This window comes from Phyllostomus discolor, chromosome 12, assembly GCF_004126475.2.
Source record: "Phyllostomus discolor isolate MPI-MPIP mPhyDis1 chromosome 12, mPhyDis1.pri.v3, whole genome shotgun sequence".
NCBI classification, from domain to species: domain Eukaryota; kingdom Metazoa; phylum Chordata; class Mammalia; order Chiroptera; family Phyllostomidae; genus Phyllostomus; species Phyllostomus discolor.
The window spans coordinates 1,360,303-1,372,707 of record NC_040914.2 but is presented as its reverse complement, the minus strand read 5'-3'; the positions used below and the strand labels follow the sequence as shown (position 1 = coordinate 1,372,707).

Genomic DNA, 12,405 nt, shown 5'->3' with positions numbered 1-12,405 from the left:
AATTCTTTCCTTGTTGAACTTAAGCACTGAGGTTGCTGAACTGAGGTCCAATCGCTGGTAACATTGTGGTGCAGTTTCTCAGCTAATAACTGCATCTGCATCTGCAGTATAGCAACTGTCTCCTTTGTATCTTACTCCCACTCCATGCTCAGTTTTCCCTCTGGAAAGCAATTTAGGTCATTTATTTATTTATTTACTTACTTATTTATTTATTTATCTATCGACTTTAGACTCCCTGGTTGGCATTGCATTCCTAGCACCTGGCACATGGGTGTACTTAATAAATATTTGTTGGAGGAATTATAATCCAAATGTTCTCTAACTTGGTCACTTCCACCACTTAATAAAGTAGGACTTCAGTGCTTCTTCTAGCTTTTATCCATCTCTAGATATTTCTGGGGATCCCCAGGGAGTGTTCACATATGTGCACACTTACCCTGTCTCCTGTTAGCTGCAGCTCTAGCATAAGAGTTCAGGGAAGAAAATAGAAATTGATCTAGGGATTGGATACCAGAAAGACTGAAGGCTACCTTCTAAGCAAAACTGCTACCTACTTTTTGGGGCCCTGTTTAAAATGAGAATGTGGGACCCCACATTCATTTCCTGCTGTTCAAACAGCAGGAAAAACCTGTCATTAACAATATTAAAACAGCCTTGGCTGGTGTGGCTCAGTGGATTGAGTGCCAGCCTGTGAACCAAAGGGTCACCAGTTCGATTCCCAGTGTAAGGCACATGCCTCGGTTGTAGGTCAGGTCCTCAGTAGGGACAACCACACATTGATGTTTCTCTCCCTTTCTTTCTCCCTCCCCTCTCTAAAAATAAATAAATAAAATAAAATAAATACTAAAACAGAGAACTTTTTCCTTTTGTCCACAATTGCTCTCAACCTGTCATGGTGCTCTTTTAAAAAATATTTATTTATTTTTAGAGAGAGGGGAAGGGAGAGAGGAAGAGAGGGAGAGAAACATCAATGTGTGATTGATTCTCACACGCTCCCTACTGGGGACCTGTCCCACAACCAGGCATACGCCCTGACTGGGAATCAAACCAGTGACCCCCTAGTTCGCAGGCTGGCACTCAATCCACTGAGCCACTCCAGCAAGGGCTGTTATGATGTTTTTAATTTGCTGTTCAATGCTGTGCTCCCTAGAGCAAGGGATACTCCTGAGGTGAGTACCAACACTCACAGGCACTTGGGGGGCCTGCCCTACCACTATGTTTGTGGCTACACATGGAAGCCCACTGGTTACCAGGTTCTTCTTTCCTCCCCACCAGCCACTGGGTTGCCCTGGCCAGTGGTGGAGAGGTCAAACCAAGCATCTCTTTTCCATAGGCTTCCTTTCCACAGGATAATGGCAACTCCCCTGCTAAGAAGAGCTAGGGACTTAGATCAAAGGTTAGTGAGACACTCACCCTGCCAAGTCACCTGCTGAGTGTTCCCTGGTGTGCAAACTGAGAAGGTGGCTGCTATCTTCTCCTGCTTTCAGAGCCCATGGGGGTGTATATGTTGAAACTTGACTCTCCCTATGCCTGTGTCTAGGTCACTGGGACCCCAGGAAACAAAAGAACAGGCAGCCAAGAACCTGTCTTAGGGTGGCAGAATGGTGGGAGGCCAAAGTGCCCATCAGTCAGGCTCCAAGTCCTTGATGCACTGTCCACTCTCCCATCAGATTTCACTTACAAAACACAAAATTAAAGATAACATTAGGAATTTCAAGGTGGCAATAGAAGATCACTGAACCCCAAACATGGAGCCCTTCTGAGTGTGGAGCCTTGTGCAGCAGCCTTGGACACATGCTGTCCTAGGTTAGTCCTCCAGGAATGACTCAGAACATTGCAAAATTGATCTGGGAAAGGTGCTGCTTTGAAGTTGTACCTGCAGGCACGAAGTTGAGAACACATCCCTGTGACACTGACCTAGGATCAGGAATCCCAAATCCAGAAGCTTCTGCTGCCATCACTCAGGTCTCCTTTAGGAACAGTTTTGTCTACTTGCAGGATAAAGAGTCATGTGCAGGCTGTAACCTGTATTGGTTAGCATGAGGACTTCATTCCTTTAATAAAAAGGTACAAAAATACTGTGGTTTAAAGAACTTGAAATATATACCAACCAATCTCAATATGTGGACCTTATTTGGATCCTGATATGAACAAATAGTAAAAAAGTTATGACATTTTTTGGACAATTGGAAATTTGAACAATGACTGACTTATCCCTCAACATTTTATTATGAAAAATTTAATGATACAAGAAAGGTGAAGGAATCTTATGATCACTCATATACCCACCACCTAGATTTTTGTTATATTTGTTTTATCACACAATTGGCCATTTATGTTTCTATCAATCAATATCATTTTTATGCATTTCAAAGTAAATTACAAATATCAATATTCTTTCCCATGATATCTCAGCAGGTTTCATTTCATGCCTGCATATTTCACTATATAAATAATTAAATTTTTTATATGTGATATTAGTATTGTGCTTGTGTTAAAAGTGCCCCAATATCTCTATACTTTAGCCCTAGCTGGCGTGGCTCAGTGGATTGAATACTGGCCTGTGAACCAAAGGATCACTAGTTTGATTCCAGTCTAGAGCACGTGCCTGGGTTGTGGGCCAGGTCCCCGGTCAGGGGCATGCGAGATGCAAGCACACATTGACATTTCTTTCCCTCTCTTTCTCCCTCCCTTCCCCTTTCTAAAAAAATTAATAAATTTTAAAAATCTAAAAAAATCTATAATTTAGAAATACATACTCAAATATATTTTGGTATAATGTCTAGTGTATTACTTATCTACTGCTGAGTAACAAATTAACCCAAAATATAACAGCTTAAAAGCAGTTTTTGTGGATTAGAAATCTGTGAATGGTTTAGCTCAGAGGTGAGCAGGAACGTGCCAGGATTTCCTTGTTGTGGGTTGGGAGGGAGACTGAACCCCAGCAGCCTTCCAGGATCTAGAACTGAGTTTTGGTGTCACTCTGCTGGCATCTTGTGGCAGCCTTGGAAAGCCTGACCTTACCACCTGCACCTTTCCACCTTCTAATCCTGTCTGATGGTATTTTAGGGCCTACTTTTTAAAAGTTTTTAACTTTTATTCACCCAGTTACTCAATAGGTGATAAATCCACATGGTTTAAAATATCTAGGAGTGAACAGGGAGAAAAGTTTTCTGTCTCTGATGACCCTCTGAGCTCCTTTCCAGGGGAATCATTCCATGTTATTTGTATCTTGCATATTCTTCCAGGGAAATTTTATGCATATACAAAAAAATAAAACAAAACTCCCAAACCCTTAAACCACAACAACACACCAAAAATATATTCAACCTTTCTCAGTCATAAAAGGGTAACTTGTTCCTGAAATCAGTGAATTCATTCAATAATATTTGTTGGTCTTTATTTGATCAAATAATATGTATATGCTTTGAATAAATGAAAATATAAAATTTGTATGGCTTAGTGGGGAAATATGAACATTGATATTTTATTATACAGGTTTGGCAGAAGTAAAGCCTACTTGAGTGTGGTTGGTAGGGTAACAATATGAGTATAATAATTTATAGTTTTAATTTGACCATTTCACCTAAAATATCATATGGTGTGCTTGAGTGTGATATTGTTATGTTACAGAATTACATGCTTTTAATTTTGTAATACAAGATTTTGTAATAAAAAGAGTTATTTGTGGTAGATGCTATATTAAGAAATTAATGAGAGGCCCCAGCCATGGCCGGGAGCTGGCTGGAAACTGTGGGCAGTATTGGACTCAGGACCTGATTTAGGCTTGGGATATTGTAGGAGAAGGCCCTTTGGTTTGATATATATAATGCCTTTCCCCAGCTGAGGAAGCCAGTTTTCCCAAGGCCCCACTTGTGATATGGCAAAGCCAAAGCTCCCATCCAGGACATCTTCTACCACGAAGAGTAGATCAGAATGAAATTGTATTCAGCCTGTGGAACCTGTCAGTGGTTTTTGGAGAAGTACATTAGAACTACAAAAACTTGGAAAAACAGAAGAAAAGTATTTGTGGAAACAGAGAAGGCTTTATTGGCAGAATGTGTCATTTGAAGATGAGTAGGAGAAGCAAGGGCTCAACAGGAACGTAGCCACATTTCATGGAAATCTGAATGCACAGGTGTCCAATCTCAAACTGTGTTGGGGAAAAAAAGAGAGGCTCTTAAAGTTCCACAAGACCAGCATTTGGAGGCACCTGAAGAACAGTTGAAATGTTGAAAGGTCTCTTACCTCCCAGAAGAACTTGCATAGCATGTATACTGACACACAAACTATATTCACTAGATGAATGTTGAAAAAATTTTTTTTTAACAGTTGAGCCTTGTAACTGTTTTTGGATCTCTGAGGCATTATGTTTGCCTTCTTTTAGTTCCTATTCCTAGGTTGTTGTAAAGCTCAGTATTATGGTTTGAAAGAAGCAGTTATGTGAACTTTTATGTTAGGATGGCATTAAATAAAGAATTCCCTGTTTATAAAGTAAATGTACTTTAAAATTGTAAAGAGCATGAGGAAACATTTATAAATATGAGGCAGGATAGTCAGAAGTTAGGGAAATTCCTTGACAAGTGGAATAAGGGAAACTGAGACACAAAAATTAATTAAGACCAAGCAGTCTGAGCAATTTACAGCGAGCTAATGAATCTCAAGGTTTTATCTTCCTCATCCAAAGACACTTAGGAACAAATGGTTTACACATTCCAGACTGTCATGGGACAAAGTAGCCTAGGTCCTGGTCCCTCTTCAGTGACATTTTTGATGACATTCTTTAAAAATGAATGCAGAAAATAACCCCTGACCCCACACTATGCTTATTTTGATGAATCAACATATTGGAGGACACTCCTGAAGAGCTAATGAATATTCTGTTAAGGCCCTCCCTTGAGACCTCCCCTAGGATTTAAGCTGGCCAAAGAAAGATAAAAAGCCTCAAGACAAAGAATCCATGGCACACTCTCACCAGAGCATGCCCATACCTGTACCTCCGCTGTTTTTCTCCTAAGCTCTAAGGGACCCTATAGGACTTTCAACCAGGGAGCAGTGGGTAGTGGTAGCTTGTCCCAGGTTTACCCCTTGAACCTGTTTGCTAGGCCCCCTTTTCTCTGACTTCTCAGTGAGCTTGCTTCTTTTACTGTGACTTCTATTTCTTTTTTTTTTTTTTAAGATTTTATTTATTTTATTTTTAGGGAGGGAACGGAGGGGGAGAGAGAGAGAGAGAGAGAGAGAGAGAGAGAGAGAGAGAGAGAGAGAGATCAATGTGCGGTTGCTGGGGGTTATGGCCTGCAACCCAGGCATGTACCCTGGCTGGGAATCGAACCTGGGACACTTTGGTTCCCAGCCTGTGCTCAATCCACTGAGCTACACCAGCCAGGGCTTCTATTTCTTTTTTTAAAAAGATTTATTTATTTATTATCAATTGTTTATTATCTTTATTTTTTATTGTATTTTTTCCTAGTGCTGTTTAGTCCCCATAAACCCTGCACCCCCTATTTATTTTTAGAGAGAGGGGAAGGGAGGGAGAAAGAGGGAGAGAGAAACATTAATGTGAGAGATGTGAGAGAGAAACATCTATCAGTTGCCCTTTGCACACACTCCAACAGGGACCTGGCCCATAACCCAGGCATGTGCCCTGACTGGGAATTGAACTAGTGATCTTTGAGTTTGTGGGACAATGCCCAACCCACTGAGACACACCAGTCAGGGCTCTGACTTCTATTCCTTAGAGAACCAAAGCAGTCCTGCCTAGGCTCTCGCCAGTTTCTTTTTTTTATCTTAAGTCCTTCATTTTACTGTCTCCAGCTTTAATAAACATACCCTCAAAATCACCTGGACTTGAATTGTGAAATCTTTCCTACACACAATCAAGAACCCACATACTATCAATGGGCCAAAGCAGACACGCTGAGTCCAGACTCTGTCTGGTAATAAGTATTTGAATGGGACTCATTCTGAGTAAGTTTGCTGGGATTTTGGTGTTAACCTGTGGTCTGGCTGCATTTGATTCTTTGGTGTGCTTCTCTTCTCTGGATCCATCTGATTTTTATTTACACATATAATGTGGTCCCTTGGTCAACTGTTTCTGCGTGCAGGTAATCTTTGTACTTTTTGCTATAGAACTATTGATCTTCAGCTTGAGAGGCCAAGCTGACTTGTGTTTTGCAGTAAGGGTGAGGGGCCTATTATTGAAAATAAGCAAAGGCCAAAACTGTAACTATGGATTGAATGATCTGGAGACAATTAGCATAGGCCTGCACATAGTAGGCTGCTCAGTAAATACTTGTTGAATTAATGAATGACTACATCCAGCTGAAGACTGAATTCAGATGACATCTCTAACATGTAACTGGACTGCTAAGAGTGGGCCAGCCAATTTAGATGATGCTCTCCACCAGCATCCACCTACATCTCTGGTGTTGAGGTGTGCTTATAAGTCCTCACCAATTGTCCTGCTTTCTTCGTTTCCATATCTTACACTAAATAAATCAAATATCCCTCTGGGGAAAAAAGAAATTAATGTCAATTGTTTAGGTGTGATATGGGGTTATCTCTTAAAGATGCAACTTGAAGTACTTATACTTATGATGTCTTAATTTGATTTAAAACCCATAGAGGGGCAAAAGTGAGTGGGAGTATAGATGAAGCAAGTTTGCAGAGGCTGGGTGATAAGAATGTGCATATGTTCATTATTCTATTTGCTCTACTTTTGTTTTTGTATGAAATTTTCCAAGATTAAAAATTAAAATAAGCCCTGGCTGGGTAGCTCAGTTGGTTAGAGTATTGTCCCAATATGCCAAGGTTGTAGATTTGATACCCAGTCAGGGCAGAGACAAGAAGCAACCAGTGAAGGCAACAAATTGGCAATAAAGGCAATAAATAAATGGGACAACAAATTGATGTTTCTCTCTCTCACTCAAATCAATAAAAAATAATAAAAATAAAATATATTGCTTGAGCATCAACTGTGTGTCAGGCACTGCATGACACTGGGGATCAGCAGGAAACAAGACAGAAGAAACTATATATTTGTGCAGCTAATATTCTGGTGGAATAAAAATAGCTAACATTTATTGAGAATGCTAGACACTGTCATAAATGTTTGGAGTTTTTTAAAGTATATTTTATTGATTATACTATTACAGTTGTCCCACTTTTCCCCCCTTTGCCTCCGCTGCCTTGTACCCTCCTGCCCTCTAGCAATCCCTCCACCTCAGTTCACGTCCATTGGTCGTACATATAAGTTCTTTGGCGTCTCCATTTCCTATACTATTCTTAACATCCCTCTACCTACTTTGTACATACCAATTATGCTTCTTAATCCCTACACCTTTCCCACTACTCTCCCCTTTCCTGTTCCCAGATGATAACCCTCCAAATGATCTCCATATCTATGAATCTGTTCCTGTTATGATTGTTCACTTAGTTTGTTTTTATTTTTTAGATTCAGTTTTTGATAGTTGTGAAGTATGGTGTAATTTTAATGTTCATAGTTTTGATTTTCCTCTTTTTCTTAAATCAGTCCCTGTAACATTTCATGTAATAATAGCTTGGAGATGATGAGTTCTGTGCAGGCCCTTTATTTATTTTTATTTTTAAAGTATATTTTATTGATTATGTTATTACAGTTTTCCTAAGTTTTTCCTCTTTTATGTCCCTCTGCCCTGTACCTGCCAACCCTCCAGCATTCCTCCCCCTTTATTCATGTCCATGGGTTGTACATGTAAGTTCTTTGACTTCTCTCTTTCCTATACCATTCTTAACCTCTCCCTGTCTATTTTATGCCTACCAATTATGCTCATTCTTTGTATCTTCCCCCTTCCTATTCTTCCCCTCTCCCTTCCCACTGATAACCCTCCATGTGATCTCCATATCTGTGATTCTGTTCCTGTTCTAGTTGTCTGCTTAATTTGTTTTTCTTTTTGTTTTAGGCGTGGTTGTTAATAATTGTGAGCTTGCTGTCATTTTACTATACATGTTTTTTATCTTCTTTTTCTTAGATAAGTCCCTTTAACATTTCATATAGTAAGGGCTTCGTGATGATGAACTCCTTTGACTTGACCTTATCTGAGAAGTACTTTATCTGCCCTTCCATTCTAAATGAAAGCTTTGCTGGATAGAGCAATCTGGGATGTAGGTCCTTGCCTTTCATGACTTGGAATACTTCTTTCCAGCCCCTTCTTGCCTGCAAGGTTTCTTTTGAGAAATCAGCTGACAGTCTTATGGGAAGTCCCTTGTAGGTAACTGTCTCCTTTTCTCTTGGTGCTTCTAGGATTCTCTCCTTCATTTTTATCTTGGCTAATATAATTATGATGTGCCTTGCTGTGTTCCTCCTTGGGTCCAACTTCTTTGGGACTCTCTGAGTTTCCAAAGAAGTGTAATATCCAAAATCTGGCTTTGGATATTACACTTGAAATGCCTGACGGATAGCTAGGTGGAGTAGTACAGCAAGCTGTTGCATTATTAATGCTACTTATGAGTCTAACAAAGATATCAAGCATTATGTCCAAAATTAAAAATGTGAATTCTTCAGAGTAACTTGTGAAATTCTTCTTCAGCTAGAGTTTAAGGCATGGTGACTTCTAAGTGTGGAATTTTCTATCTAATATCTATTTTTTTTTGTAAAGGGAAGCTTCCCCACCTATGTCTTCTCATCATAAAAAGATTCTATCATTTGTCTAATTTTTAACTCAGTCATTCAACAAATATCTGACTGCCTTCTAGGAGCAGATACAATTCTCAATACATCAAGAATTTAGAATTATGGTAAAGTTGTACCAATTCACTCAATTTTGTTTAATACAAACAAAAACTCCTTTACATTTCACAATTGCACCTGAAAAATTTTTTTGAAAAGAGAGAACTTTGGGGAAAAATGTTCCTAGGGAAACCTTTTCCTAAATTCCCAGTTCTCTTAACACATATGAGACAATTTTCTCTGCAATCAAAATGAGAATCAGCATCACACCATATTTTGGTAGAAAATTTTATTGTTCTCCCTTCTGATTAAAGGCTCAAGATTATAAATTCTTACTTTAAAAAATATTTTATGTATTTATTTTTAGAGAGGGAGAAGGGAGGGAGAGAATCATCAATGTGTGGTTGCTTCTCGCTTGCCCCCTTACTGGGGACCTGGCCTGAAACCCAAGCATGTGTCCTGACTGGGAATCAAGCTGGCAACCCTTTGGTTTGCAGGCCTGTGCTCAATCCACTGAGCTACATTAGCCAGGATTCCCTTTTTCTTTAAAAAAAATATCTTTGTTGCTTCAATTTCAGCCAGGTGGTGAAAGACAAATACTGTATGATCTCACCTATAAGTGGAACCTAATCAACAAAACAAACAAGCAAAATATAACCAGAGCCATTGAAATAAAGAACAAATAGACAGTAACCAGAGGAGAGAGGGGAGGGAGATAATGGAGGAAAGAAAGGAAAGGGTCATCAAGGAACATGTATAAAGGACCAATGGAAAAAGCTAAAGGTGGGTAGGATTGAGGGTTGGAGGTGGGAGCGGGTGGGACAGGGGAAAGTGGTGGTGGGGAAATGGAGATGATTATATTCAAACAATAATAAAAAATGATATAAAAAGTATCTTTAGATTTCTTAGGATATATTCCAAGAAGTGGCATTGCTGGGTCAAAAGGCAGTTCCAATTTCAATTTTTTTGAGGAAACTCCATACTGTTTTCCACAGTGACTGCACCAATCTTCATTCCCACCAACGGTGCATGAGGGTTCCCTTTCCTCCATATCTTCACCAGTGCTTGTTGATAGCCATTGATGATAGGCATTCTGACAGGCTAGAGGTGATATCTTATTGTGGTTTTAATTTGCATTTCTCTGACAATTAGTGGAGTTGAGTATTTGTTAAAATATTTCTATTGGCCATCCGTATGTCCTCTTTGGAGAAGTCTCTGTTCAGGTCCTTTGCCCATGTTGATTATGTTGTCTTCCTAGTACTGAGTTGTATAAGTTGTTTATATACTTTGGACATTAACCCCTTACCAGACATGGCAAATATGTTCTCCCATGCAGTGGGTTTCCTTTGTATTTTGTTGATCATTTCTTTTGCTGTGCAAAAGCTTTGTAGTTTGATGAAGTACCCCCCTTTTCCCTTTTGTTTTCCTTGGTCTATATTGCTCTGAGAGATGTCTGGCATTTTGCTGCCTATGTTTTCTTCTATGATTTTATAGTTTTGCGACTTACATTTAAGTCTCTTATCCATTGAGTTTATTCTTGTGTGTTATTTACAACAGCCAAGACCTGGAAACAGTACAAGTGCCCATTAGTAAATAAGTGTATAAAAAAGTGGTGGTACATTTACACAATGGGATACTACTTGGCCATAAAAAAGAAATCTTACCTTTTGTGATAGGATGATGGACCTGGCAATGATTATGCTAAGTGAAATAGGCCAGTCAGGAAGAGACAAATACTGTATGATCTAACTTATATGTGGAATGTAATGATCAAAATAAACTGATGAACAAAATAGAAACAGAGGCATGGACACAGGGAACAGGCTGACAGTTGTCAGAGGGGAGGGCGTTGGGGGACTGGATGAACAAATAATTAAGCAAAATATAACTAGAGTCATTGAAATAAAGAACAAACTGACAGTAACCAGAGGGGAGAGGGGAGGGAGATAATGGGGGAAAGAAGGGAAAGGGTCATCAAGGAACATGTATAAAGGACCAACGGACAAAGCTAAAGTGGGGTAGGATTGAGGGTTGGAGGTGGGGGTGGGTGTGACAGGGGAAAGTGGTGGTGGGGAAATGGAGACAATTGTATTTGAACAATAAAAAATGATAAAAAAAAAGTACCTTTAGATTTCTTAGGATATATTCCCAGAAGTGAATATGTTTTTTAAAAATATTTTTATCGATTATGCTATTACAGTTGTCCCATTTCCCCCTTCAATCCCCTCTACCCTGCGCACCCTCTCCCACCCACATTCCCCCCCTTTAGTTCATGTCCATGTGTCATCAGTTTTTTAGCTTCTACATTTCACACACTATTCTTGCCCTCCCCTATTTTCTACCATCTATGCTCCTTGTTCTCTGTACCTTTTCCCCCTCTCCTCCTCCCACTCCCCTGTTGATAACCCTCCATGTGATCTCCAATTCTGTGGTTCTATTCCTGTTCTAGTCGTTTGCTTAGTTTTTGTTTTTGTTTTAGGTGTGGTTGTTGATAATTGTGAGTTTACTGTCATTTTATTATACATGTTTTTTATCTTCTTTTTCTTAAAGGGATACGTCCCTTTAACATTTCATATAATAAGGGCTTCGTGATGATGAACTCTTTTAACTTGACCTTATCTGAGAAGCACTTTATCTGCCCTTCTATTCTAAATAAAAGCTTTGCTGGATAGAGCAATCTTGGATGTAGGTCCTTGCCTTTCATGACTTCAAATACCAGAAGTGAATATATTTTCACTTCATCCTAAAAGTGGATGAAGTAAAATGATTAAGAACCCCCCCCCCCCCAACCATACATATCACAAAGACACAGACAACAGAAGGTGATAGGTAGCCAAAGGGAAAGGGAGGTGGGGGAGGGTAGGTGGAGGTGGGCAAATGGGAGTAAAATGGGAATGGAAAGACTTTGGGGTGATGGATGCATGATGCAGTGTGCAGATGTTTTGAGCTGTCCACTTGGAACCTGTATGGTTTTGTAAACCAATGTCACCCCAATAAATTCAATTAAAAAGCATCTTTTAGAGATAATTACTGAAATATTTATAGATGTTATACTTCCTACTTTTGTGTATTTTTGAAGATTTCCATAATAAAGTATATATATTTAAAACCAAAGAAGTTAGAAAGACATTGAAGAAATGAACACATTTGTGGTTGGGTGAAGGTACTAAAATGTTTTTATTTTTATTTATTGTATTGTTCAAGTACAACAAACACCAATTCAAAAAAACCTGTGCACCCCAATGTTCATAGCAGCACAATTTACAATAGCCAAGTGCTGGAAGCAACCTAAATGCCCACCAGTAAATGAGTGGATAAAAAAACTAGGGTACATTTATATAACAGAACACTATGCATCAGAAAAAAAGGAGTTCCTACCTTTCATGACAGCAGGGATGGAACTGGAGAGTATTATGCTAAATGAAATAAGCCAGGTAATGAAACAAATACCATGAGATCTCCTCTATAAGTGGAACTTAATAAAACAAACAAACAAGCAAGCAAAATATAACCAGAAACATTGAAATAAAAATGCTTTTAATTTTTCTGTTCTCTGTTCTGTTTTCTGTTCAAAAAAAATTTGAACATTTTTACTTTTCGTAAAGACAAAAATATTTTAAAAAATTCTTAAGTTCTTTCATATCTTTGCCACTTTCTATATTAGGACTGCATTTTTTTCCTTTATAAACTGATAGATT

General features: G+C 39.0%; 1 pseudogene; it reads left to right on the top strand.

Annotated features, from left to right (window-relative positions):
- Window positions 1–3,729: 3,729 nt before the first annotated feature.
- On the top strand, window positions 3,730–4,236 carry LOC114511254 (annotated as a pseudogene).
- Window positions 4,237–12,405: the final 8,169 nt, after the last annotated feature.